Here is a 27752-nt window from a genome sequence, read left to right as displayed (position 1 = left end):
ATGTAAGACAGGCAGTCAAAAGAGATCATTTTGGACGTTTAAGATTTGATTGCCCCTCTGGATATTGGACTTGCATGGGACCTGTAGCCCTTTTGTTTTGGTCAATTTCTCCCATTTGGAATGCCTGCATTTACCCAATGCCTATACTTCCATTGTATCTAGGGAGTAACTAACTTGCTTTTGATTTTACAGGCTCATAGGCAGAAGGTACTTGCCTTGTCTTGGATGACGCTCTGGACTATGGACTTTTGAGTTCATGCTGAAATGAGTTAGTACTTTGGGGGACTGATGGGAAGGCATGATTGGTTTTGAAATGTGAGGACATGAGATTTGGGGCTGGGGAGGGTGGAATATGATTTGATTCTGTCCCACCCAAGTCTCATCTTGAATTTACACTTGTTGTGGGAGGGACCCAGTGGGAGGGAATTGAATCACGGGGACAGGTCTTTCCCATGCTGTTCTCATGATAGTGAATAAGTCTCACAAGAGCTGATGGTTCTCACAAGAGCTGATGGAGTTTTCCTGCACAAGTTCTCTCTTTTTGCCTGCTGCCATCCTTTTAAGACGTGACTTGCTCCTCCTTGGCTTTCCCCATGATTGTGTGGGAACTGTAAGTCCATTAAACCCTTTTTCTGTGTAAATTACCCAGTCTCGGGTATGTCTTTATAAGCAAGGTGAAAATGAACTAATACACAGAAGGTGCAGTGAGCTGAGATTATTCCACTGCATTCCAGCCAGGGTGACAGAAGGAGACCTTGTCTCAGGAAAAAAAAAAAAAGATTTTGGAGGACTGTTGGATATGCATTATTGGTTTTGAAATGTGAAAAGGACATGAGATTTGGGAGGGACCAAACGCAGAATGATATAGTTTTACTCTGCGTTCCTACTCAAATCTCATCTCAAGTTGTAATCTCCACATATTTAGGGAGGGATCCTGTGGGATGTGATTGGATCAAGGCATTGTTTCCCCCATGCTGTTTTGTTGATAGTGAAGGAGTTCTTCTGAGAGCTGATGATTTAAAAATGGCAGTTTCTCCTGCACTCTCTCTTTCTCTCCTGTTGCCATGTTAATATGTGCCTTGCTTCCCGTTTCCCTTCTGCTGTGACTGCAAATTTCCTGAGGCCTCCTCACCCATGCAGAACTGTGAGTTAATTAAACCTCTTTTGTTCATAAATTACCCAGTCTCAGGTAGTATCTTTATAGCAGTGTGAAAACGGACTAATACAGAGGCTAAGCAAAAGGCTTATACTATAATATCTGTCATTACCTCTTAGTGATATCTGAACTCAGACCTCAAAAATACTTCAGCTCCAAAATCATCATAGTAGACTTTCTTGTCCAATTCAAAAGCTTAGAGTATCCATACAGCTTAAATTTGAAAAATTCCATATTTTTTCCAGGTATAATGAATATATTTTGAGTGACTTAGGAATAATCAAATTCTTTGCTTAGAGCAGATCCCATCATTCAAACTACATGTTTGACAGCTGCTGGGTGGTAGCTGGATGTTAAGTGAGAGAGGTGAATTAGCATGAGATAATTCTGTTTCTTAGAGTATTTGCCTGTGATTAAGTTGACTTTTTTCCCTGTATTTAGAAACTGAAAGAGAACTTCAGAAATGGCTTAATTATTGAGTCATGTCAATTTTATCCTCCACTAGATAGGCATTAAAAATTTCTGTTTAATAAAAGTCTTTTCTCTTGTATCACTTGCTGATTTCTGCAGGAGGCCTACTTAACCCAGTAATTTGTATTCCTATTTTAAAATTATGTGTTAGCAACAACTAGGTGACTCCTATTAATAGACAACTCCAGGTGCAGAAACAAAGAGTTATCTTTTCATTTAGCCACAATGCATATTTTGCTCTCACCACAGGTAGTCTGAAGTTCACAGGTTTGTTTATCTGTGTACTTCTTGAGAAGCTCCACTTTATCCTAGGAGAGAAATAGCACAGAGATGCACAACATTTTTCTAAATAAGCATTACATTATCAGAAACTCTGAGATATTTCTCATCTAAATTAATAACCTATATCACAATTCCTTACTTTCTAAAACAAATGGTAGAAATGAATACTGTTAAATAAGAGACTTTAGAACATAGACTGAGAGAGAAAAGATTGACTTAATTCATGAATTAATTAAGGCAACCCTAGAACAAATGACTTAACTATGACAAGTTCTCTCTCAGAGTTTTTGGGCCACTGGTAAAATACAGAAAACTGTCAACTCAATTGCGGGTAAGCAGTCCAACAAATCACTCACATGTACGATAAAGTGAGTTTTGTTTTGTTTTGTTTTTGTTTGTTTTTCCCTCCCTTCCCAGTCAGATTTATACTCAGGTCAGTCCAGCAAATAAACCCATGTAGAGAAATTTTACAGAAGTGGGACTGTGGTGTGAGAGCCAAGAGACGAGGCCTTGCCTACTCTTAATATGTAAATATGAACCTTGTGTGTGGATCTCACTAGGAGTCCAGCATCCCATCTTGTGTCAATGACTGCGCTTCTGGGAAGACTGGAGGTTAATGCTGAGAGGTTCAATTCTGTGTGCCTCAAATCCGTCCAACTAACCTCATGCCATTTTTATGCACTAAACATTTTATGCACTAAAAAAATTTAGAATTATTTCAGAACAAAATACAATGATCAGTACCACCACAATCACGATTGGAAATCAACATATAAAATAAAGTGCATTTTGAGAAAAATTTATCTTAGTAAAAATAGAAAATTCCTGTAGATTTTCCTATAATTATATGTATGGGTTTTAGGATATTTTGACCAGCAATTCTTTATAAGTCTGCTATAAATATCAGTATTTTCCCCCAGAGAGACATGATCCTAGCATCACTGAAAAAATGTCAGTCACGCTTGTGACTATGTAGATACACACACTGACTAGTTCACTTTTTTGATGGATTTGTCTACTGTAAGGATCCAAAAATGATCCAGCTGGTACAACTGTCAACATGGCCTATGTATCAAATGTTGTCAGGCTCAGCTGAAAGTGAGCATACTTTCTTAGCATCACTAACAGCTCTCTTAATAAAGCTGCCAACATTGCCAAATATAGTCTGTTGGTGTTTGAAAGGTTAAAGTCGTGTAAGTATTTATGTTACACAAGTAGAAACAATTAGTGGAATACCACATGGTACGTTAATTAAATTTGATGTTTTATCATCTGGGTCTTGATAAATAAGTTGTATTTTCAGAGCTTGTTCTACCCTCAATGAACCAAAATTGTGAGAAAGAAGTTTGTGATATCTCTGTAAGGAATGTGTGTGTATCTGTGTGTGTGTATATATGTATATGAAATCATATATACATACATGAAATTATATATATAACATTTTAAAGATACCTAAGTTTTTGAAATTAAAGTTTTGCTTTCTTAAGGTTTTCCTATATGAATTGTATAATGCTCACGTTTTCTTTTCTGGACAGTATAGACACATACACCACTTAGTAAATATTATCTAACCATTTGATATGCAAAGTTGTTTCTTGATTTAAAGAAACAGGTTATATTCCCAGGTTAGTACATATGCATCAACTTCATTCTTTTTACTAGTCAAAGAGTATAATATTGTATGTACATGTACTAAAATAATTTTTTACCAGTGCCTTGTCAGTGGTCATTATTTTCATGTATTTTTGCTATTGCCAACAAGGCTACAATAAAGATCCTTAAATATATATATGAGACATAAATTTGCAAGTGGATCTATAGGGATAGTTCTTATTCATAGAATTGATAGCTCAGAGAGTGTGGCCATTTTTCAGTTTGATGAATATTGACTACTTGCACTCCAAAGCAGTTTACACTAACTTAAGTGTTCATGGCATACCTATATTCCCACAGTGCTTATACTGTTACTAACTGTTGCCAAACTGATAAATGAAGATTATTAGGGAATTTCTTTCAAGGGATTTCTGAGTTTCAAATCAGGATTTGATATAGAAACTAACAACCCAAGATTTGTAATTCTGGGTCCAGGATGCTTTGAAACTGTATTTATGTGGGCATCTTCACTTTTCCCTAAGGAAAAAGTTCGTATTTTTTATCAGATTTTCAAAGAAACCATTGATCCACACCTACCTACGACCACAATGCTCTATTTCTAGAGAAAGTTATAAAATGTAATTATTTGTTTGTGTTTACTAATATAACCTTATAAAAACAGTAAATAATTCTTATTTTTTCTAAATTCTTGAGTTTTTAATTTTACTCATAGGGGAAAATAAAGCACAACGAAGATAAGAGAGCATGACATCATCACTTTGATCATTATATAAGGCTTTTTAAAAGCTTAGACAATGTTTTACTGATTACAACAATACCTGACTCAAGATGGCATGACCACGTTGTTCCTTCTCTTACCTCCCCTCTTCTATTCCCACCACAGTCTGTCTTTACACCCATTTTACTCCTCAAGGCATTGCAAGCAATGCCACTCTTGCTGTCTCCACTACTTGCTTGTTTTCATCAAAGGTAAGATAAATATATAAAGTGGACAGTTAAAACTCTAGCGTAATTCTGAATTGGTCAGGAAAATGTAACAGGATAATGTAATGCTGATGTAACAATAAATTCCCAAATCTCAATTGTTAGAAAAAATTAAGTTTATCCAGACTGCCTGAGTTTCATGGCTTTTCCATCTCGATATATTCCTGTACCATTTCTGTGGCAGGGCAACATAAAGAATAGAGACTCAAACTTCAGCTCGTGGCTCATTACTTATAGCCTGATGGTTAGAATGTATCATATACCCTTGCCTAACTGTACTAGGCAATTCAGGTAAGCAAATGTAATATTTGAGAATAATTATTGCCTCTGCTACAAACATCTATCTAACAGTTTTTTAAGTGATGCACACCTAATAGTTATGGTTAGTATGTGTCAGATACCATTCTAGGAGACTTTCATGCATTATCACATTTAATCCTCACCAAAGTCCTATCATACATTTGGAAGTAGAATCACTGGAAGGTTATACAACTTGCTCAGTATTGTTCAGACGATGAATGGAAGGTAGCGGAATACAAATTCTGCAGCATGCCTCCAGAGCACCTGATTTTACTCCCTGCTCCACACTTCCTTTTTTGTCTTCTTATTCATTTCACAAATACCAAAATCTTACAGTGCATATGATACTATAGTGTGTCTTATTGATATACCTAATCCTGGTCCTGGAGAAACTCATCGCATAAGGTCAATAGGGGTCAACACATACTAGTTGAAAGTATTCAAGAGTAAAACACTGGCCTATGCACACATAGAGAGCTGGGAGAGTGTATGGTGTGTTAGGAGATATGTCAGTGGTTGTACATAATTGGAGCTTAGAGTATGAGAGAAGTGGGAAAGATATATGATAGTAAGAGTTGCTGATTCCTGAAACTAGCCATTCAATACAAACTATGAAATGGTAAGCATTGCCCTCTCTTGGCATTGCTATATTAAATTCCAATTATCCTAGAGGAGTAACCCCTCTAGAAAAACCATGTTGACTATTTCCTCTGTGATAGGTCCCTCACCCGTGTCAGTCTCAAGGCATCTTCCCTTTGGGAAATCCGCTTCATAGTACTTCTCATGGTTTGGGGACACACATTGCTCTTTTCTATGAGACTTTCATGATTGAAGGACACATATGGTCGTGTTTGTCTTTGGTTCACCAGCAGAAAGGCCAAAGTGCCATGCAAGCACGGAGTTCTTCATTTTTACCCTCCCAAGCCTCTTGAATAACAGGGTATTTCCCCAGGTCTCAATTGCCTTGGTCCAATCATCAAACATTGTTTTATCAAAAAGTATCTTTCTTTCTTGATACTGGAATGGAATATCATTAATGAGTAAAAGCATGGAATGCATTAGCTATTTCCCAGCCATGAAAAAATAAAGAGTAAAGATAAATATAAGCCACACAAGTATGTACTGCCTGAAATAACTGTCTCTATGAATTGAAGAAAACTTTACATTTTACTTTTTATATATAAAAATAAAGCAGTCTTGTCAATTTATAATGCAAATAAATATTTGTAAGAAAACTGAGGTTGTAGGTGCTTCTCTAAAAGATTATCTCCTGGTACATCATTAACCAGTTTTCTCTCCTACTATTTATCGATTCCTAAACTGAGTACTCTACCCTAAATAATTGGTGTCATGAGAAAAAGATGCTCCCCTGGATAGCAGTATTTGTTACCTTGGAAAATATCAGTAAGATCAAATAAATCCAAGTTTGCAATTTGAATTTACTTGTCTATTGGCCAAAATGATTGATTACATTTTCAGGTACGAAGAACAAATACAAATTTAAATTATCTTCTTCTACTTTTCAGGTTTAACTTAATTTTCCTCTCTAGTGTATTTATTAGACCATAAAAAACCTAAGAATAATCCTATTTTGCTGTCTTCTTCTAGTTTCCTAACACTTATTATTCAAAAAACCTACAGAGTATTTCAACTTTCAGAGTTACTGATGCTTTGCTCTATGGCCTTCTAAGATAATGTCACAGAAGATAGGTCTGGCATCAGTTACAGTTTCTGCTCATCTTTACAGAACTTTCTAGCTCTGGAGACATCTCTGTGGAACAGAAACCTAGTTGTATTTAGCCTGTTACCTCTAGCTGATGTATGTGTTGACATAACCCGCTTTTTTACTGTGATATTTTTTGTATTTCTGTTGAACTGTTTAAAAGGGAAACTTGGCTCCCCTGGCATTTTTTTTTCCTTTTTTTTCAGGAGCATAAACATAACCACAGTGTTGGCGTATTGTCTCTGAGTCTCACTTCAGTTCATCTGGCCAGTGTATATATGTCTCACCTTTACTACTTCTCATTTGTATTCTTCTACCTTTATAACACCTAGTGAAGATATTCTGATCTACGTTATGCTCTAAGAGCTTTCCAAGAAGAGTCATAAGTGATAAAATGTTGCAAACTTTGGCATGATTTGGTTTACTGATATAATTTCTTGGCTATATGATGCTGCCTAGAGAATCTTAGCACTGGAAAGGGCTAGAAAATATGTGGAGGCAACAGCTTCATTTTGTAGCGAAGTCAACAATGAAGGCCTGGGGAGGATGAATGATTTATATAACTCACATGCTGATTGAAGGCAGAGGTATGAATGAAAGCCCAAGGAGTCAGAGTCACTTCCACCTTTTCCATACAGCCTGCCTTCTCTGGAACTGTGTCTATTCATTATTTGATGTTTAAGATGATGAACATTCATACTCATGTCTGTGGGGAAGACAAGACAAGAGGCAACCTGACTGCCCTAGACAGAACCTGAAAAGATGTTAGAAATATCTTTCCCTACCTGCAGTGTGATCTGAGCATGGCCACTAGGATAGCCCTGTCTGATTCTTGAGAGAGTGAGGCAAAGGAAAGGGTTAGTAAAGAATTTTGTTATGATCCCTGCAGTGGTGTGGATAGTCCAGCTTGTGGTGGTAGAGGCCGGAGCTCAGCAATAAGATGTTACCTAGGGACGATGCCAGTTGTAGAAGTGACGGCCAGCCATCATTGATGTCTGGGTAATCACAGCTCTGCCTCGCTTGGCTCTCATCATAGCCTGTGGCCTCCCTGTAGGTTCTGTAAGGTATCCTCCACACTTCCAACCAACTTTTTTTCTGTTTAAGTCAATCAGGGTCTTTTTTGTTGTTGTTGTTATTTTTGACTAACAGAGTAGCTATAGAAACCCATTAGGGATGCAGCTGCTGATTTAGCACAAAGGCAATTTCTCTTTCCTCTTGTCTCTTGACAAATCTTTCTTTTTTTTTCAAATTAAATCTCTTGTGTCTATGTCTCAGCACCTGATGCTATATAAGCACTAAAACAGTAATTGTAGAAAAAAGAATGAAAGGAATAAAGAAATGAAAGAAGGAATGGGTGGTGGGGGGGAGAACAGAGAAGCAATTTGCGTTACAGCATGTTACAGACACTTAAACCCAAGGAACTAGACTATATTACCTAGGGTTAAAGAGTAGATAGGAGAAAAGGAGACAAGAGCGGATTCTGGGTAAATTCTTATTTATGCTTCCAGTTGAGGAAGTAGATCCCATAAAGAAGTCTGAGGAAGGGCAACCAGTGAGGTAGGAGAAATAAGACTGTAGGATCACTGAAGTCGAGAAGAAAGAAGTAGACACCTGTGCCAAAGGCCAATGAAAATTCAAATAAGAGAGAACAGAAAAGTAACTATTGTATTTGGCACCACCCAGGTTATTGGTAGCTTTCTTTAGTACATACATTAGTGGTCTTCATTAGTGCACTCTCAGTGGAGTGGTGCAAAGAAAGTCTGATCCGAGTGGGTGGAGAAAGATTAATAGTTGAGTAAGTAAGGGTGGCAACTACAGGCAACTCTTTCAAACTGTGCTTCCTTAAAAGAGAAAATAAGACAGAGCAGAAACCAGAGGGAGCTGAGTCATTGTTAACATACTCTTAGAGTTAGATCTTTGTTGTTCTAATGCTACTTAAGCCTTCTTCTATTATCACTTCATTGTTGGTGCTCTCAAGTATTTTATGTGCAGACTCTTCATGACTGATTTCAATCATTTTGATTCCTTTGATGAATTCACACACTTAATTCATATACTTAACTCCAGCTGCCTCCTTTCTTCTGAGCATAAAAGTCTTATAAGCCCCTCACATATAACAACTGTCTCAAGCCAGGCTCACACTGGCTCTCTCTTTTGTGTGGTCCTTCTCTGGCCCACAGAAAACACTCAAATCCTTTGTGCTGACAAATCCAGGGGGTGGAATGAGAGGACTCCTTCCCAATTCAACAAGTTTTCCTTTATCATGTTGGTCGTAGTTTATCTCTCCACTTTCATATATAGAAATATATCTTGGCATATATATACATATATATGAAAGTTGCCTGTATATAAATGTTATACATATTTTATAATATTTTATAATATAAACAAAATTTATAAACTAAATGTAAATATGAATATATAAGCTATATAATATATAAGCTATTATATATAAAACATAAACACATACATATATATGTTTGTATGTACATGTTGATATATAGGATTAATATATATAAAATAGGACTAAGACTTAAAGTTCATCGAGTCAACCATCTTCAAGAGATACCTATTAAGCTGCACGAGTGGTCCCTATGAAGCATCCCTCAGCAGACATAAAGTGAGGAGCTAGTTTCCTCCATCCACAACACATCTTTCTTCTTTGTAGTCATATGAGAAGAGATTTATAAAACATTTCACAAGTTATCCTCAAAAATCCTCCCTCCCAACAATCTCTGAAGCTTGTATACCCGAGTACCTGAGATGTGGGGAAGGTGCTGAAAAGCCAAGATACCATTTTTAGCTAAAGCCTTAGAAAATGTGTGAGTTTGGCACTTAAAAACAAACTTTATTGAGGTATAATTGACAAACAAAACCTTGCACATTTTTAATGTATGTGCAAGCTTGATGAGTTTGAACATATGCATACACTTTGAACACGTGTATATATATGATGAGTTTGGATAGATAGATAGATAGATAGATAGATAGATAGATAGATAGATAGATAGATACACACACACTTGTGGCATAATCCCTACAATCAAAGTGCTAAATGTATCCAGTTTGAGGTGATGGGTTTTGGCATTTTGGCTTTCTTTTTTTTTTCCCCCATTCCTTTGGAGTCCTGGGCCTCCTCTGAGTCTTTAGTGACAGGCAACAGAAACTAAGAAATGAGAAAAAGCTGAGAGATCAGAGCAAACTCAACTCAATTAGGAGACTCCCTCCTTTCTCAGCCCCCACACCTGATTAGTTAGCAAAGTTGAACATCTGTTTCTGGAACATATTCCTCCAATCTGTTTCAACACACTCTTTCTAGTTGATATTGCCTTTCTTCAGGTCTTCAGCTGGATCACTGAGATCCTACTGACCATTTTGTCTTCCTTCAACCTCAACCCTCCAAGCCATTTTAATTAGTTTTCAAAATCATACACCTGGACTAACTCTTCGTTGCTTAAACATCCTTTAATAGCATCCCATTGTCTACTGTATGAACTTTAAACTTCTTCACAAATTGGTCTCTAATTATATTGCCAGAATTATCTCCTGCCAGCTTTTTTCTGGTGTATCTTAATCTTCAGTGACACTGAATTGTAGTTTGCACATACGGGTGACAGCGGGGCACTTATTAAATAGTTGAAAATAAATAAAATCTCTTAAACTATAAAATTATACCACAATGGAAGAGTGCAGTAATATGCCAATTCATCTTAAAGAGACAGCAATCATTCCTAACATGTGGGCCCACCATGCTTACAGACCAGCAGAAGAAGCAAATAATTATTGGCAGTGGTAACTGACTGATTCTCATCAGGTGATAGACTTGCTGCTACATAAAAAAGGTCATATGGATTAGAGAAGTCAGGGATTGATCCACTGTGGAGCCCCTTGGTGCCATCATATCTAGTGGTAAACATAACTGGCCAATTGTAGCAACAGCTCACCAAGAGCTCTGATTTCTCAAGAATAGAGACCTGAGGAGTAGTGGAGAACTAGTGAACCTTAACAATGATTGATAGAGAAGGAAGATGATAAACATATTTTTCCTGAGGAACTGTTTTTGGTATAATCAAATAATCATATAAGCTGAAGGTATAATATCTTACCCTACTAAAGTTCTTTTTGTAAGTTAGTTTCTTTGTTTCTTTGTTTCTTTCTTTCTCTTTTTCTTTCTCTTTCTTTTCCTTGAGTGACTACCAACTTAAAGAACCACTGACAGGCTAGATTAAATGTAACATGGATCAAAAGTGGATCTGAGTGATGCAAGGCATTTACCTCCTCTACATTTAGGGCCTCAGTCATCATTACTATCGAATGACTCACAGACTGTCTGATTCATGACTATCTCAATTATATCTGACCTTACATAATTGTTCCCTTGGACCAAGGTACCTACTTTATTGCTGGGAAGTTAGATGTAACAATGATCACATGATCAGATAATCCACTGGTTCGACCATATTTCCCAACTTCCAGAAGCTTCCAGCCTAGTAGAACATTGGAATGTCTCCTTAAAGACACTGTTGAGGTACTAGCTTGGGGATTGCATGCAATCAGTCAAGAACTATGGTGATTATGAGGTGCTGTGTCCCTGATAAGTAGAAGACATAGGTCTGGAACCAAAGCGTGGAAGTAAGAGGAAATCTTCTCGTTATTATTCCTTGTGATTCTCTTAGGACATTTGTGATTTCCTTTCTCACAACTTTTGTTTTTACCAGCTTAGAGATTCAGAGACGGATATGCTTCTACCAGGGAACATAGTAAAGGATCTTCTCAACTAAACTTAAGACTACAGCCTGTTCTGAATCACATCTATCTAAGGTCCCCATCCCAGGTCTTAAGGCCCTGAATTTAGCACAGAAGACTAACAAGGACTTTGCAAATCCACTAATTTCAAAATGCTACCTGAAACCTAGATTTCAATGCATTCTGTCCTACGATTAAAAAGATAAAGATCATGGTAAATGCTACCCAAGGAACTTCTGGTGTTTGTACTGTTCCTTGAATTAGTAGTTGACTGACCTGAGTCTCTCACTTATTTTTCTTTCCATGTTTCAATGACACTTAACAACAACCAACTGCCTACACAAACCTTACCATTATCATTGATGTCTCAAATACTAGAGGTATTATATAAGCAATGTATTTCCTTCTACCTTTATCTTCTATATCTATCTCAATGCAAATATATATAAAAGAGGCATGAGTGAACCTCTTAATAATTGTGATACTACAGCATACCTACTTGCCATCAACAGTGCTGGCATCTCATCTTGATGATCTGACTAAGGGAAATTGGAGCTTAAACTAGCTACACGGGTATAGGAACAAGTTTAGAATATATTCACTGTTGTCCCACTAAATAAGCAAGGAAGCTGGAGTATGTAAATACCAGCTCCTGAGAGCAATGGTTAAGGGATGCTCACAGGGAGCAATAATTCCCCTTTTTAGATTGATGTATTCATAGCAAAATGGACTTCAGAATTCAAAGAAGGCTCTCCAACAAAGAATGCAGGTGCTGGTAACTGGCCACTTTTCAGTGAATAGCGCAGGCTATATGGGCAGGGCAACAACAGCATCCACTACTAGGGTCAAACATGGGAATGTTGAAGTTTTCAAGATATTCTTTGTCAGCTTCCCTCCCAACAAAATCTTGACTTTCATTAACTCTGTTTTAAATTCCAAAATGATTCTTAGCATTTTCTTGATCCCTCCATGAAATGAATTGCTCCATACCTTTATACATGGCATGCACCAGAATGTCCTCCTCTGGTTCTCAGCCTAGGAAGCCATTCATCATTCAGAGGAGTTTAGATTTTCCCTCTTCTCTAAAACATTATCTGTTTCCCAGGTTCTCTGTTAATAAGTTGCTCTCATCTTTTTACTTTCATAGACTGTTATGCTTATCCCTCTTATATTTCATATCATACTGTATTGTAACCAAGTGTGTCTTCCCAGTTATGCCAGTAGGTTTTTCATGGCCTTACTCATTGTAGCTTAGCCTAAATACTGAACAGTTATATTGTGAAATAAATACATCCTTTAACCTTAAGAAGTGTAACTTTTCTCCACCGGTTTAAGTATCTTAATGAGAAGATGACAAAGCAGGTCTGATCCACAAGCAAGCAAAAGTTAATTTTGTTAGAAGTCATTTACTAATTCATCATCATATATTATGGCCATTTTTGAAAGAAATCAAATTATAGAAATAGAGAGAGAATTGGTTTTTTGAGAGAAAAATCTGCAAGCAAATTAAGTTCCAGACCAAATGTACTTGTGGGTTTGGTCTTTTAAATAAAAATATAATTAATTCAATTACTGCCTAGTACTGTTTCTACATTTCCAATAGGAAGAGAATTATAAAGCATTGGCTTTCAAGTGCCCATTAGCCTGGAATGTGAAATGTAGTTGTCATGTATGGTAAAATAAGCAGAAATAAGCCTTATTCAGGACACATTAGGATGAGAAATTGCTTCTCTAACTGCCCAATTCCAAGTATTAAAACATCTACTTAAATGATCATTTAGGGTTTACCTTTGTTCAGATATATATCATTAAAAGTAGCTGAAGCTGGTCTTTAAAAGAAAGAAGTACAGAAACATCTGTAAAGGAAGTGAATGAGTGGGGTAAAAAGATACTCCCTGACATATATTTTTAAATGGTGGATTGATGTATTAGTCAGAGTTTTACAGAGAAATCAGACCATCAGGAAGTTTGTATATGTGTATGTGTGGGGGGCAAGGTAGTACAGAGAGGGAGAAACACAGAGGGAGAGTTTAAGCAATTGGCTGACATCACTGTGGGGACTTGGTAAATCCAACATTTGCAGGGTAGGCCAGCAGGCTGGAGTCCCAGGGAAAAGTTGAGAGTGACTTTGAAGGCAATGTGCTGGCAGAATTCCATCTTGCTCATGGGAGGTGGTCTGTGTTCTGTTAAGGATTTTAACTGATTGGATAAGACCCATCACATTATAGAGTGATCTGCTTTACTCAAGTCCACTGATGTAAATGTTAATCTCATCCGACAAACACCTTCACAGAAACATCCAGAATAATGTGTGAACGAATCCCTCAGCATCACAGCCCAACCAAATTGTTACTAAACTTCAGCATCACAATTTTCTATACCACTTTATCTCCTTTTTTTTCAGAACTCCATTTAAATGGCAGCAATGTTTACATGTAAAAGGAGAATGAGAAGAGAAGGATATGAAATTAGGAAGGCATAAATGGTTATAAGGGTACTGATGGACTCAACAAAGTGAAGAAAGTTAGCATTTAAAAATCCCTGCAGTGATATTGACAAGAAGTGAGCCAGTTTGCCCTTCAGAGCCCCAAGAAAATTGACCCACACTAATGCTATACATGAGGGAGCTGACTCCCTGCATTCGCTCTCCAGACAAACAACATGATCACAGGTGTATGGTTTATTTTCTAGAGTAATTAAACGGGAGCACTCCATAGTCAGGGATGTCAGGCTCACAGGGTACAGCTCAGGGATAAAATAGGGATGTTCAAATTTGGGATTGCATGCTGAATTGTGGGAGCTTTTCCTCCTTTATCACACCTGCTCCCACAACATTGAAAGCCAGAAACAGGCTCTGCATGTAGAATATTGAAGAAATCTTTACTGAGGAAAATAAAAAATTATTTCAGAGAAAAGGTCTCTGATCATGAATATTTGAGAATCCCTGCATAAAAAGTTGTGGTGTGAGAGATCTGAATCTTCCTCTCCCAAGACAGGAAGTGACTGGATAATGTCTAACCGTTATAAATTAAGAAATGAAGTATCATTGAGACTCTCTAGAAGAAGGCACCAGAAGTGTAGAGGTGAGTCCTTTCAGGGAAGAAGAATTAGGGAATGAGAAAGGAAATATTTGGGTTTTTTAGTACTATGGGTCGTGTCATGGGAGGACACTGTCATCCAAATTATTACAATAGCTTCCTAACTAGCCTCTCCTCTTCACTGCTCACCCTGTGAAGAAGTGAACTGAAGAAACCAGAGCCCATTTAAAACATAAGTTGTAGCCCTCAGTTCCTCCATTGATTCCCCAGCTCACTCACAGTAACAGCTGATGTCCTGACAAGTCCTGAGGAGGCTATGCAGGATTGCCCCTCCTCCCTCCCACAGCACTCCCTCTTCTGGGCTTGTGTCCTACATTCTCCCCAACTCTCCTATTTCCCCTTAACTCCAACCTACTGCCCTACTTCCCATTTTTAAAACATGCCAGAAGCACTCCTTCCTGAGCGCCCTTTTATTACATTTTCTCAGCACCTCCAAGAATGCTCACTCTAGATACTCTCCTAGCTCATCTCTTACCTCCTTCATATATTTGTTGAAATGTCACATTTCTCAGTCTTCCTTGACCATACTATTTAAAATTGCAACTATCATCCCCTGTTCCCATCCCCTAAAGTCCTTCTTTCTTCATTTTGCTTTTCTTTTAAGATCTGATAACCTGAGCGTCTGAGCCCCAACTACAATATAAGCTCAATCAGAATATGATATTTCATGTTTTTGTTTTGTTTATCATTTAATTTCCCAGTATCTGGAAAAATGCCTGACTTATAGTAGGAACTCAAGCATTATTTTAAAAATTAAATAAATTTAAAACTTTAATTAGTGTTCATGAGATGCATTACTTTGATTTTAATAATAATTTTTTAAAAAGCAGAAATATTAAATGGTTAAAAACGATGTTGCCATAGACAACATATAATTTGGGTGTTCAAGGTAGGCATTTGAGTTATTTAAAAATTGAAATATAAATTCTTTCCATTTTTAGAATACAACCAATACTTCAGGAAATTATTGGTGGAACAGGGGGACATTTTAAAGTAGCAACATTTAATTGGGAATATCTGAACTCACACTATGAAATGTGATAAAGAATTATGCATGACTGTATATGTGCCACCTACACACGTGCACATAATAAAACTAATGCAGCTCATTTCTAGAAACTAGCACATCTTGTTATAGTGCATCTGTTGAATTTCTCATTCATTGAGAATTATTAAAATCTGAAACCAAAATGACTAAAGGACTATGTTTTCATTTTCTTCTCATTGAGGCATGCTCCATAGTGTTCATATAATATTTAATCTACAGTAAGATAGCTCCGATAAGTTATCTTTCCAAAATTCACACAAGTATCTTTCCAAAACTTTCCAAAATTCACACAAGTATCAATTTCTACCTACCATTGTGTGAAAAGCATATCTAAATTATAAACTTTATCAGTTGTAGATTTGTCACTCTATCTCTGTTTTAAACATATTACCAATTAACTGATGATATATTATACTAAAAAACAATCATGACTCTTCAAAAAGAAAGAGAATATTTAGTACAGCCACCTGTTAGGAGAAGAATCTCTTTGTAGGCTACAGTTCTCATCAGTGAATGCCGTCTTTGGACAACTTGCTTCTACCGTGAGCTGCAACAAAGGGATGGGAATATAGGCTTTCCTGGCTTGTGACATTAAGTGATTTGTTAGTCTGAAATCCTCTAAAGTTATTGCCTCTATAGTTAGTTTCCTATGTCATACTGTGAAATGTAGCCCTCTGTTGTTGTAGTTCAAAAATTTGCAATTAATCACCAGGTATGGATTCCACAATTGTTGCTTCATCCCTTAGTTGGAAAAGAGTGAGGCAAGTTTTCTTTCCAGCTTCATATCCTTTTCATGAATGGAGGAACTCAAGTCTACTGCTTGGTAATGTGTATGATGGGTTTTGAGGTAAATTCCCTGACCTGAAGCTACCACAAGCGTGAAATCTGCAAGAGGCTTCTGAATTTATCTTTTAGAAGAACAGGAACTATTAGACTCTGGAGAAAATAAATAGCAGCTATAGAAAGTATGGAAGACTCCAGGTTGGATTAGAGATGTCAGAAATAACTAAGGTGTTCATTTAAGGGTGACTAAGGGAAAATAAAAGGATTTGAGTTGTTTGTCTTGGCTGAAAGCACTTTAAATGGAGAAAAGCAACTACAGCACTTATTTATAAACTTAGGTAAGGAATTAAATTGAATTTCATTGGGTCCTGTGATAGCTCTTTCCATGGACTTAGCCTATATTTTATTGTATTTTGTTCTAAGACTGTCTTTTGACCAAATGAGCTTTTCCAGAATAAAATATTTCAAAGTAACATCAGCTCTACCTTTCTCTAAAAGATATCTATTGCTGTTTACTACCATAATGAATAGATACATTTTCATCTACTTAGTGGGAACAGGATCACACTGCTCAGTTTTATAATAATAATTTCATTTATTGCATGCTCATGTGCTATGCACTGTAGATACATTATATCATTTGATATTCACAAACATTTTGAGAAAGAGGCAATGTTTTCTATACTTTATTAATGAGGTCATAAAGGTTATAGGACTTTCTTGTGGATAGAAAACTTGGAGGTGACAAAGCTATTGCTTGAAGTCAGGACTGTTTGATTGGGAATGATTAGTACTTAGGAGTAAGACAACCAGGCATGTACATCAGAATCACATGAGAATTTTTCCAAAACACACAGCCCAGGCAACACCACAGATATATTTAGGACCAGAACAGTTGCACTTTATAGAGCTGCCTGTGCGGCTACAATCCTCAGGTTTAAGGGAGGGATCCAAGTTTCATCTCTCCAATGCTGCCATTCACAAATGATGATGAAGGCAGCACTCCAGGCCATGCATATTTACATAGGATACATGTGGGACCTTTGGTTAGGGTTCTACTTGTATTATCATTATTCAGTGCCTAATGAGTGTTAATTAAGAAACGCATTTCCCTTCCCACTGAGGAGTGGGCAGGACCAAAGGGTTGGGGCAAAGTTTTATTTACTCTATCCAGGAAGGGAATAAACAGAGCAGAGCAAAAGAAAACACACAAAATAATTTAGAAAAGTCATGTTTTCTTCAAAAAAAAAAAAAAAAAAAAGATATTAGGTTTTTTTCTTGGATAAAGTCCTGGGAGATCAGGAAATGTTAGTATGGGGCAGGCAAAACTGTATGTCCGTTACCTTCCGGTAGTTTTCTGGGCCTGAGAATTAAATTTATATAACATAGATTAACGGGAAAACACCATACAAATTTATACAACTTTTATGTGACGTGGGAGCCCTTGAAAGAAAATGAAGACCCAAAGATGTGGCAAAACCTAAATGTTTACATAGAAGGTAGAGGCAATTGTGGGAAAGTAGGCTATGTGAAAAGGATAAAGAAAGATGAGAATTCTTTTAACAGGGTCTGTTTGTAAAGAATTCCCTCAGTCTCAACTTCTTGTCCTTGACTATAAAAATGTTACTTTCCTTTGGTATAGAAAGGACATCTTTCACACGAGAATTTCATTTCCTGCTTTTAAGAAAAAAAAAAAAAAGGTCAGAATGTTTTCCTTACATCTGCTGTTTTTCTAGTGCTTTTAGCTCAAAATAATCTGTATGGAAAGTGACATATTTGGGGGTGGCATATTCTGCTAACCTTGACTGGTCTGCTACTTCCTTCCTGAAACCATGGCTGTTAATTAAAGTGGCCCTGGATGGCTTGAATAACGTGGTCCTGGATAGCTGCCAATGCCTGAGCCATGGAGAGGGGACTAGCCAGAAGAAGGTCTTGAATCTTCACAGGGAAATCCATGGAATGGAAATCTCTTGGACTGGACTGCTGATAATGAAGAAATGGTATTAAAAAATAGGATAAGCAAAAGGGACTGGGTAGTCTCTAGTAGTTTCTCCTGGAGAAAACAATTCCAGCCAGGGGCTGTTTATGTATTTATTCATTCATTAAACAAACATTTACAGAGTCTTTTCTCTGTACTTCTACTAGGTCCTATAATGCAAAGTTAACTAATCAGCCTCGTTTTTAGAGAGGGGTACTCTAGTGAGTGAAAAAGGCCTTCAAACAAGTAAGTGTAGCCATCTTTTGCATTGCTGATGATTCATCTTGCATTTTGTTTTTTTGTGACTTAGAGAGAAACTTTTCCGTCCATTTCTGGAAGTGAGAAATGTATTAGGAAGTAACAAAATAGTGCTCACTGCCATCCAGGATGGAACGCAAATCTTTCTCCTCAAAACTGGACGATTCTGTGTTTGTGTTCTAAGAGCTAAGGCCTCTTTATGATAATTGATCAAGGTTTTGTGGATGAATGATCAACCCCAATTAAGTGAGGGAAAAAAATCAAAATGTAGAAGAAAGATACTAGGTCCCAGAGTTTCATGTTTGAGTTCAGTACCTGTGAAAGCTCAGAGTCTGGCAGGAGCCCCAGGAAGAACTGAATTCAGTGGAGTGGGATGGGGGGCACTATTAGGGTCCTATGTGAGTGAATGCCCAGGAGCTAGAAGATGGACTGGGGATGGGTCACTGAGTAACATCAGCCTCACTCCCAGGTCATTCAATCACAAGAGCCAACATAATTTCCTGACCACAGCTCAGTCTCTGAACACCTAGTCAAAGCAGTTCTGGGCAAGGAGACTCATAAGACCTAGAGAACAGCTTGGAGTTTTTGAACCTATACTTTAATAGGGCTAAATTAGGTAGTAAAAGAACCAATGAAGGGACATAAAGGAGTGGACACCTCTGGGATATATTATTATATATATAACTCCAATATCAGCATTTTCTTTAAGATCGCTTCCCTCTACTACAGAGTTCAAGAATAGGTGATTTAAACAATGGAAATTTATTTTCTCACAGTTCTAGAGGCTAAATCAAGGTGCTAGCCAATTTGGTTTCTGGCAAGGATTTTCTTGGCTTGTAAACATCACCTTCTCACTGTGTCCTCACATGATAGGGAGAACAAGTGTTTTGGTATATTTTCTTAGAAGGGAACTGCTACTATCAAATCAGGGCCCCATTCTTATGACTTCATTTAACTTTTATCAGCTCCTCACAGGCCCTGTCTCCAAATAGAGTCACATTAGAGGTTAGGGCTTTAACATATGAGTTTGTTATGGACCACATTTCAGTCCATAACAGTGAGTCTATGGACATTTAATTTAAGGTATTAATAGAGCCTCAAATTTCTGGGATCTAGGTTTACAACTGTTTGGGGGTTTTTCCGATTTTAATTCTTTGGTTAGCTAAAACAAATACAATTTATAGAGACAAAACTGCTTCAGAGTTATAATTTACAATTAAATACATGTCCAAGGATAGAAATGTTTAATTTCATAAATAAGTGATTCCTAAATATAAGACTCATGCTAGTAGTTCACGTGTTTTATGAGTTCATGGTAATGTTTTCTGTTTTCTATTGCAAGAATCGGGTATCAACTTGAGTATCAACTTGCTACTGAAGTTGAAAACAGCATATTTACTAAAGATGCTGTTAGCCTTAAGCCTGTTTGTGAGACATTCTTGTGATTACTTTATGCTCATAATGTTTAACCCTTGGAGTTCACAGTTTAGAAAAATCAGCTGTTCAGTCGGAGAGCTGCTTCAGAGAGTTTAATTTATAAATCTTCTAACTCTTTGGTTTTATAATAACTCAATTATTCTTCATGTTTTTCTGACAACTCCCATTGTATTCAATTTACCTGAAATAGGAACTCTTAATTCTCATCATGTCTGTTTATTATAGTAACTTTAAAAAAATATAATAGAGAACATTCCAAGACCTAATAATTCATTAAAAGGTTCTTAATGCCTGACAACACTATACAATTTATAGCAGGCACCAGTTGAAGATACAAGTAATAGGCAAAGTAAGGCATATAATATAACAGAAAATATTTTGAGATTTTTCATTTCATTGACACTATACTAAATAGATTGTACTTTTTACTATTAGAATTTCGAAATCATCAAAAAGTAGTAAATTGTTTATAGTTTTGTTTTAAATATTAACCTAGAAGATTTGAAAAGACAAATATATGCAAGGAGATGAATTAGAGGAGTATTGAGCTGTACTGTTCTAGATGTGGCAAGAGCTTGAGCCAGGGCAGTAATATCAGGGATGTATCATGTGTTAGTAGTATCAGGCGGTAGTATCCTAGTTGAATATCTGGGAAATACTGATTAAAAATCCAACAAAATGTTTTATTTCCCCATTATTGCCCAGTTCCATTCCAAGCAAACAATACTTAGACTTGATGAGACATTGAAAGATGGTAGGCTATGACTGGGACTTTTTGAGATCAAGATAATAAGCCTACTGTTATCATTTAAGATGTAAAATAATTATTATTTTTGATGTCCTGTCACATACCAAGAAAAGCACTGTGTGCTTCACGTGTTATTCTATTTAATTTATAAAATACTCATAATCACCTGGCAGTTGAATGTTAAATATTGGGATTTAGAAAGTAACTTGGTGTCAGTTTACTGTTTTATTTACTAGATCATGATTTTCCCAGATTTCTATCTAATCTAAAGTCTAAAGAATATATACCTTCAAAATGGAACCAGATCCCTCACACTAGGGATCTAGCAAAATATACATAGTTATTATGCATGATATATTAAAATTAAAGCACTGAACATGGACTAGGTACATTATTATTAATAATAAAACTATTAATATTTAAATACAATTTCTAGGAGAAAATGTGCTATTGAAAACAGTGTTCTTGCTTTAGTCATAATTATACATGTTAATCATTCAAGTTAATTAAAATTAAGTCAATAAAAAGGTAGCTGTGTACTCAGATCTGGAAAGATACTAATGTCGATCACAAAAAAAAAAAAAATGTTTGGGTAGAACAAGAATCTGGACCATAGTTATTTAAACTACAGATTCAAAATTATCCAGGACTTTTACTTGCCTCATTTTTTGTCTATCAGTCAACTTTCTTCCCTCAGACTACATTTTTCAGCCAACTAAAAACAAGGCTCTCTGGCAGCTTCCACTATCACATTTTCTCTGTATCTTGACCAGTGTGGGAAAAAGTTCTTTTCCTCTAGCAAAGCTTAAATAAATAAACACACACACAAACAGTAACAAACTTACACATGGCTTGCCAGGAGGATGAATTATTCTCCAAGACAAGACCTAGGTAAATCATATTTTGAGCTCAGTGTCTGGGGTGAGAAGATACCATGATTATCAGTACAATCAGACCATGACTAGAACTGGGAGAAGACAAATGATTTCCCAAAAGAAAAGCTTGTTAGGACAGGTGTGGGCGCTGGCAAAAAGGCAGCATACTGGACAGTCAGTCCAGCTGGGGTCTGCTGAATCTTCCACTGAATTATATTAAACTAGATTATCAATCATTTCGTAAAATACAGAAAATATTTTATCTTTTATAAGAGCTTAATAAATATTAATATAATTAATGTAAACTGAAGCTAAAATAGTTTAGATAGATGCAATATGTTCATTGTTAAACAATTAGAAAACTTTGGTTTTAAAGGAAATTATTTTAAATGAACTTATTAAGTAGATGGAGAGTCAATAAATGATGTTAGAACAACTAGGTGGGCGTCTGGGAAAAAGTAAAGGTAAAGTTTTTTCATCACTTTAGCAGAAGAAAATGGGATAAAGATGTAAATGTTGAAACCATAAAAATACTAAATAACCTATAGTGGTATAAAACATTATATTGGGAAAGATTTTTTAAAAATGAAATAAAATTCTCAAGTCGAGAAAAAATATTTGAATATATATATTTGATGCAGATATATATATACACATATACATATATACATACACACACACACACACACACACACACACAGATTCCAAAAAGCAAAGCCAAAGGAAAGGACTTTATTTCTCCAGGAGACACAAAGCATTGATATATCAATAAGAGAAATGTCTGTCAACCCAGTAGAAACAAACTTGGACAACTCATTGGAAGAAAGAAAGGAAGAAAAAAGGAGGAAAATTCATAGAATAAGAAATACAAATAACTTTTTTTTTGTTTTTGACGGAGACTTGTTCTGTCACCAGGCTGGAATGCAGTGGCAGGATCTCTGCTCACTGCCACCTCCATCTCCCTGGTTCATGTGATTTTCCTGCTTCAGCCTCCCGAGCAGCTGGGACTGCCACGGCCAGCTTATTTTTGTATTTTTAGTAGAGGCGGGATTTCACCATGTTAGCCAGGATGGTCTCCATCTCCTGACTTCATGATCTGCCATCCTCAGCCTCCCAAAGTGCTGGGTTTACAGGTGTGAACCACCGCGCCTGGCCACAAATAATTTTTAAAACATGTAAATAGAGATATATTCAAAGTAGAATTCCTTTCATTTGCCATCAAGTACACAAAGATAATATGCAATATAATACTTCATAATCCAAGGCATGAAGAAACAGCACTTTCAGACACAGAATATAAATTGAAACAACCTCTATGAAGTCTAATTTGAAAATTATCATTTTATTCAAAATATCAATTTAAATGCAAAGTGCACATTCCCATTGAATGCTTAGTTCCATTTCTGAGATTTCACCTATGTTTAATATTATATGCTTTAAAACTGTTACTTGTGCAAGGCTATTCATTGTACTCCTATTTAAAATAGCAGGAGAAAAGACTTCACTAGTCTTCGATAAGTGGTGCCTTAGTCCATTCAGGCTTCTATAAGAGAATACCATAAACTTATCAACAACAGGCATTTATATTTGTACTATTCTGGAGGCTAAGAAGTCCCGAATTAAAACCCTGGAAGATTCAATACCTGGTGAGGTCCTGCTTCCTGGTTCATAGACGGTTGTCTTTTTGCTGCAACCTCACCCAATGGAAGAGGTTGCAACAAGAGATCTCTCCAGAATCAAGGATTCTCCTTTGATTTAAATATTAGTCCAGAAGATTTGAAAAGACAAATAAATGGAAGGAGATGAATTAGAAGAGTATTGAGCTGTTCTAGATGTGGCAAGAAAATACACTCTTTTTCCTCCAAGAAAACAAAAACAAAAACACAAGGATCTCTCCAGAATCTTTGGTAGGACACTAATCCCATTCATAAATCACTTCCCAAAGGCCCTGCCTCCAAATTACCATCACATTGGGGATTAAGTTTCATCACAGTAATTTGCCAGGGGTGGGCCGGGGCAGCAGACATTCAGACCATAGCAAATGTGACCATGGTTTAATAATAAAATGAAATTTTACTGTACAGATGTGTATCAATTTTACTACACAGGTGTATGTGTATATTTACTAAAGATATAATTAATTACTATACAGATGCAAAAATTAAAAAAAATTAAAAGCCTGAATAAGCCCCTTATATACTGATATGGAATGACTTTATTTTTAAAAAATTTAAGACAGCAAGGTGCATGTATTAGTCAGTTTTCTAGTGTTCCTGCTCTAACAAATGAACACAAACTTACAGGCTTAAAATAACACAAATTGATTATCTTACAGTTCTGTAAGTCAGATGTTTGAGACATGTCCCATCGGGGTAACTCCAAGTGTTTTCAGGGTTGCATTTATTTCTGGAGACCTAGGAGAGAATCTGCTTCCTTGCCTTTTCCAGCTTCTAGAGGACACCCGCATTCTTCGGCTCATGGCTCATTTTCTTCATCTTCAAAGCCAGTGACATCACACCAGTCTCTTATCCTTCTTCAGTCACTCCTTTCTCTAATCACCACTGTGTTCTCTGCCTTTAAGTATGTAAAGAACTTTATTCACATCTGTGAAGTCCCTCTTTCCATGTAGATTGACATATTCACAGGTTTTAGACATCAGGGCATGGATGTTTTCAGGGGCCATTATTCTGTCTACCACAATACAGAACTATGTGAATAGAATGGTAATGATGCTTTTAAAATGATATTATATACATATACATCTATAAAAGATATACTTACATGTGGTATTGTTAATGTTGGCTGTCCGAGTGAAAGAGGGATGACCTAGAAGTGAGAGAGAGACTTTTTCTTGCTTTTTTTTCTTTTCATTTTGTGTACCTTTTGAATTTTGAATCATTTAAATATTATCATACAAAACCTACATGTTTAAAGGATACAACCAAGTCTCTTTACAGAATATAAAATGAAGATCGGTGTAGATTGATTTTTTTTTTTTTTACAGTCAGAGACTGTGAACCCTAATATTTGCTGAATAATACATGTGGCCTAGGAACACCCAAGGGGCCTGTAGAGGAGCACCCAGTGGTGAGTGAGCTAAGGCAGAGTGCTAGAATGTGGTCACCAATACAGGGCAGGAATAGCAGCGGATGCCTCATTGATCTGTTCTTGCTGCTAAGGTCTCCCTGTATTTTTATGTTAGCAATCCCACAAGAGCCTGTAGTGAATCTTGCATTACAACCAGCCACAAGAGAAAAATAAAAAGGAGTGCAAAAAGTTCTGCTTGTTGTATTAATACTATCCCCTTCAGATTGTCAGCTAGTGGATGTCCAATTATGAAAGACAATACGGAGGCAAAATAAGAAAAGTCTATCGCTTTCTCAAGGTTTTATACTTGAAACTACGACTTGGGGACACAGATATATATATATATATATATATAACAATAAATATAACTGATATAGAAGTAAAAGTTTTTCTTATGGAGATTCAGTTAGTTAAAATTAACTAAAGATATTTTTAAAAACTGCGTTCCTATCCAAAAATTCATTAAGAAAATGACGAATAATTGAATAGACAATTGAGCAAAGTTGCCAACAGGAAACTCACAGATGTGAACACCTAAATAGCTTAAAAACACATAAACCACGTAGCCATACTTGTACTAAAAATTAAACACAAATCAAAGTAAAAAGAAATATCATTTTATACTTAATAGATCAGCATGTTTTAAAATTTAACAATGCACAGTATTGATACACATTTGTAGAATCTTTAACTTTGCAATGCAATTTGGCAAAAACTAGCAAATGTGAACATACACCATGACACGGAAATTCTACCACCAGATATATACTAATGAAACTGTCACCTGTCCACAAAAAGACATATAAGATTGCTCTAGCAGCATTGATTTTTAATAGGAAAATAAGAGGAAAAACTCAAATGACCATCAAAGAGAAAATAGATACATGAATTACAATACTGTCTCTAATAGAGTACGGTATCACAGTGAAAATGTATCATCATGAATTAATCTCACAAATAATGGTAATTAGAGAGAAAGCAACCTGCAGAAAAATACCTATAACATGATACCTTATATATGACATTTTAAAAATGTAAAATAACATATGTCAACCTTTGTAGTGAAAGATGAATACGGGAATGGTGAACACCAAATGTAGAATAGTTATTTCCCTTGGAGACTGTGGTTATATCAGATGGAAGAGGAAAAGGAGATCATCAGCAAGGAGTGTATCGAGAAATTCAAAAATATTTAAAATATTTTATTCTCAAAGTCTGGTGGTCTTGAGTATTTGTTATATTATTAAAAATATCTAAAATATTTTAAAATGTATTAAAACTTCAATGCCTTCTATTATCGTGTAAAACTTCGGCTCACATTCTGATTACAGTAAAAATCTATGTAAACAAATACAGCTGTATCTGTATCTGTATCTTTCAGTGAGAGAAAATCTACAAATGGTGACTTAACAAAGACCAAGATAGCAGTTTATGTCTCTTATGTGTTACTAGAGAGATAAACACAGGAAAGATGGTGAGTTCATAATCATTACAATGCCAAGTTTCTTCCGTTTGTTTCTTTTTTTTCTCTGCCATCCCCTTTCACTTCTTGACCAGAGTTGGCAGATTCAGCTCCAGTCATTACATCTATTTTTCAGCCAGTTATTAAGAGGAAAATAGGAGAACGGCATGCCGGTTCCCTTTATATACACTCAAAATAAATTTGAGCATATTATTTCAGCTTGTATGCCACTGGCCACAACCGTCACGTTGTGATGCCGAATTGCAAGGGAGATTGGGAAATCGTTTAGTCATTAAGAAAAATGACAAATTATTGAATAGAAAATGAGGCAAATTTCTATTCAAGGTAGCGACATGCATATTTTTTCAGATATTTGACTGCTGTTGTTGACATTAATTTTATAATTTTAAAAAGTTATTGTTGCAAAAATAAAAATATATAAAATAATTATTATTACAAAAAAAAATATCGGGGTTAGTGCTGATCTCTTTACTGATTATAACACCAGAACCATATAATTTTTAAGATTATAACACTTCAATATGATGCCAATGTTAATACACTTGAAATACATAATATATAACACATTTCTATTTTTACATCCAATATTTATTATTCTTCCAGATAAAATTTACAATCAAATTACAAGTCCTTCCTCCCTACACCTCCCGTCCACCGATCCCTATATAATTTGAAAATTCACGTATGATATCTTTAAATTCAGTTTTTCCATCTTATGTTTTAGATGATATAGCTCTGTCCCTATTACTATAAATATAATTCAGCAAAATTTTATATTTTTATGAAAATGCTTGATATCTCTTTTTCCACTTTAGGAAAGCATTACAATTTCTATATCCATTTTTTTATTTAACATCTCTCAAAGGCTAAGAACATAGTAATTATTCTCTTCCACAATTCTGTTTTGTAAATTTTCTGTATTCATATTTGAGCTATACAATTTGATTTTTAGCACACAAAAATTCATTAAATGAATTATTTCTCTTTTCAATGTAAAATAAAACTCTTTGTTTTTTTTTTAAATGCATTTTCCCTTGAATTCTATTTTTTCATAAATTAGGTCATTGCCTATGCATTTGATTTGTAGGTTCCTAATTAATTTTTGTGTATTCTTTAATTTCCAACCTCTAATTTTCCTAGATTGTGTTTCTTAAGAGCAGCCTATAGTTGAATTTTTTAAAATTTGGGACATGTTACTTTAATGCAGATGTTTCCATAACTTATGTGGTTGGTTATATTTCTCTCACCTATTTTTTTCTCTTTCACTATATGAACTATGTTTCGATTCTACAGTGATTTGTAATTCATGCACCTGAAATATTCAAATGATTTCCTTTAAGTTTCTCAAAAATATGATTCGTTATATACTTCTCAAGTTAATCAATAATAAGTCATCTTTTGCTTATTCTCTACATAAGACTATAAAATTAGAACCCTTTATTTTTATCCCCTACTTTCTACCACCCCATTTTTCTCCCTCTGCCAACACAAATGTAGTGTTCTTACAGTAGACTGGTCACTTGCACACAAATAATTGCTATTAAATTACATCATATTTTACACTTATTTTTAATGGTCCCATTTTTATAACCATAATTAGACCAATTATTTTAACCTTACGTTTAATCAGTTTCAATATTCTCTACCTGCTTTCTATCTCACGGTATTCTTATGCTTGTGC

This window comes from Macaca thibetana, chromosome 3 (assembly GCF_024542745.1).
Source record: "Macaca thibetana thibetana isolate TM-01 chromosome 3, ASM2454274v1, whole genome shotgun sequence".
NCBI lineage: Eukaryota > Metazoa > Chordata > Mammalia > Primates > Cercopithecidae > Macaca > Macaca thibetana.
This window is presented reverse-complemented; position numbering follows the sequence as displayed.